The following is a 3827-nucleotide window of genomic DNA, read 5'->3' on the forward strand; positions in this document are numbered from 1 at the left end:
AAAAAAACCCATTTATTTTGGAAAACTTCCCCCGGAAAAAAAAAAAAAAAAAAAAAACACTCCTCTAGTCTCTTATATATGAAAATATTTAGATAATTTTTGTCTCAATTATAAGAAAAAGTTGCACATTTTGAGATGTATTAATTGTTTATTTTACTTTTTCTGCCCCTATTTAATATTCAATAAAAATGGATGTATTCCATATAAATATATCACACAATTTCTAAGATTATTTAGTATAGAGTTATATTTAGTTTTCTAAGATTATTTAATATAGGGTTATATTTAAAATAAACTATAAATATTATAACATTTATTACATTGTTTTTTGTTTTTCTTATATATATAAAACCACATGTACATTTAAGGGTTATATTTCAAATGTGGGACTCTTAACCATTAAAACCAAACAAATGTGTTCTACTAATGGTTAATCTCTCCTATTTATGGTTTCGTTAACACAATTGGCATAATAAACAATATATAGTTCCATGTATAGTGTAATAAGATTTGGCTTTTTTTCATCATGAAGAAAGTAGTAATGCAAGCAAACCCCGTTTTAATTTTTAATATTTTTGGGGTATAACATTTCTCAACGAATTTTATTTTTAACTAAGCAACAACCTCTTTTATGAATCAACTTTTTAGATTATTGACGTATATTTAATGGATTTTTATGAAGCTATATTATCTAATGTTGTTGTATAGAGTGTAACAGTGTTGAACACTATTATATTAAGTGAGAAAAACTCTGTCTGATGGTATGTTTGGTTTATAAAAAAGTGAGAGGAAAGAAAGCCAAAGAAAATGAAAGAAACATGAGAAGAAAATAATACAAAGATGTTGTTGTTTTAGTTGTTTGGTTGCAGAGAAAGTAAGAGAAAAGAAAAGTAAAAATCATTTTCCCTAATTGTGTAGAAAAAAGAGTGAGATGCTTTTAAAATGTATAATATGACAACAACAAAAAGTAGAGCTAAAATAAGTAATAGAAAGAAAAAAAAGTGATCCATTTGTTTCCAAAATGGAGAGCGAATGTTTGTGGGACACACTAAACATTTTTCATCTTCTCTAATCTTTTATGAGAAACCAAATAGTAAAAATGATTTTAAAATGGGCGTTTTTTTTTTGTTGCTTTAATAAATTTTTTCCTTTTCTTATGTGATTCTAAACATAAATTAAATATAATGGTTCTCACAATAGTTGCACCATACAACAACTAACAACTAACAACTAATAATAATAATAATAATAATAATAATAATAATAATAATAATAATAATAATAATAATAATAATAATAATAATAATAATAATAATAATGATGATGATGATGATGATGATTTCAATTGATGATTTAAACTCATTAATCATGTGTTAGTTTATCATTTTATTGTTGAATATATATTATTCATAAATTTTGTTGTTCAAATTGTAAATTACAATTTTATGTTTGTTGGTTAATTGTTTGAATATGTTGTATAATTGGACGATTATTTGAATATATTAATAAATTTATAATCGTTTAACACAAAAATGAAAGAAACAATTTGATATTAAATTTCTAAAAAGGTACTTTTGATATATCTTTTTATCAAACGTTTGAAAATTTTTATTAAAAATTATGCAAATTATGAATTAATACTCTCAAATTAAAAAATTGAAAATGAAAATTTAAATAAAAATATTGAACAAGATATTTTACTTCGAAATAATAAAAATGAAGATGATCATCGTGACGAAGTTTGAATATTTTAATCATATAGAGGTTAATTAATAAAAATGAACAATCAACCATATTGATAAACAATATAGTGAGTCTATCTCATTGTACATTTATGATCTAAGAACACTTAATAATCTTAAAAGTTGTTTACTAAGATGAATTAATAACCAAAAACTATCTTAAAAGAGATACATCAATTATTCTAATGGTATTTTTTGTAGGTAATTCACGTCGTTATACTACACTTGTTACACTTCTAATTGAGAAAAGCAAAATAAGAGTTAACTTGTTTATTTAAAAGAATTGAACATTTTGTGTGTGTAAGTTATTTGGTACTAGTGGTACAACAAATAACTTAGCAAATAAATTTTTTATTGGAATCATATTTCTAAAGAGTTTAATGAACATGAATAAAGTTGTCAACATATCTTTTTATGTGAATAAAAAAATTGACTTATAAATCTGATTTCAAAAAATATAACAATTGATAATATCTTCAAGAACTTATAAAAAAAAAAGTAAAAGATGTTTTAATTAGGATAATATCTATTGTTAGATATCTTAAAATATAAAATTGAAATTGTAAGATGTTTTTCCAAATTAAAATTTATAAAATCTTATTTATGATTCTATTATATTTTAAAATAGATTAAATAATATTATTTTGATTTTTCTAAAAAAGAGGAATTATTTGTTTTTTATTAAAATAATTTTTTAAAGAATTTTGATTATGAAAGAATCATTAATAATTTTGTAACAAAAAAATATATAAAAAATGATATTCAAACAATTGCAAAAACATCAACTTATTGATTTTCTCAAAACACCCAAAATATGAAAATTAGCTATGCATCTAACTAAGTACTATATTTTCATGTAAATATATATAATATATTAGTAAGAAAGTATTATTAAAACCACCCAAAAAAAATATAAAAAGTAGAGAGGTGTGTGATGAATGGATTATGGGTTGGTAAGGATGAAATGAGCGAGTGATGAGTATTGGGCCGTATGAGAAGAATCACTGCGTTTGCAGATACAAATCCTTTTGAATATGTCCTACTCACTAACTACTAAGCTATGACACACATCCAACTGTGTTTCTACTTTAAGAACAAACTACACAATTTGCATCCACCCACATGCATTTTATTTTCCTTTTAATGGAAATAAAAATGTCACACACAAACAAGGTCAAACCCAACCAGCTGGATATTGTTGCTTCAAACCTTTTCTACCTAAGTGCCTATAAACCCAAATAACAAGTCCAAAACAACAGCACAACCAAATAATCATTGTACTATAGCCCGTACATTATACCAATCATGTGAAGAATCTATAAAGCATGCTAAACTCCACTTTGCTAGTGACAAATTCTACAACTTTCTCCTTTTTGCATTCCAACTGGCCCTCATTCATATATACTATATCACACGGATATCCCAAAACTTTTTTTTATTTTTATAAAGATATCCCAATATTCCTATATACTATAAATAATATTGTATCCCCATGCCACGTCGAGTTGGATAAATAAAAAACACATTCAAATTTGAATAGATATGATTTTATATAAGGTGTTACATTACACAACACATGGATCCATATCTAGTCTAGGCTTAATTCCATCAAAGTTAGGATCCACGTGTAAAATTGAATTTGAATTTCAATGTGCCTTTTGAAGATGAGACAAACAATAAATGGAAAATGATTCAAAAGGATGTGTTAATTTATTAGTATTATTTAATCAGCTCCTAACTAATTAAGCAGCATTGATGTGTTCTATTGGCGATATTTGTATTTCCCTAACCACGTCACTAGCTAATTATCCAAATTTAAATGTCCAATTCTTGCAGTATTGATCACAAATATTCCCCAAATAATTATTTTTTTTTTACGGAAATACTACTAAAATCATAGCATTTCATCAACAATAAAGTTTGAAAAAAAAATGTATATGGTCTAAGAATTGTTGTGACTGGTTGGGGATATGGCTACCTAATTAAAGTATCATCAATCGTATTTGTTGTATCTAAAGATATAAAATTAACTACAAATTAGTTATTTTAATTAAAAATTAGTTGTTTTAATTTGAATATGTAAAT

Source organism: Cicer arietinum, chromosome 5 (assembly GCF_000331145.2).
Source record: "Cicer arietinum cultivar CDC Frontier isolate Library 1 chromosome 5, Cicar.CDCFrontier_v2.0, whole genome shotgun sequence".
In the NCBI taxonomy this organism is placed as follows: Eukaryota; Viridiplantae; Streptophyta; class Magnoliopsida; order Fabales; family Fabaceae; genus Cicer; species Cicer arietinum.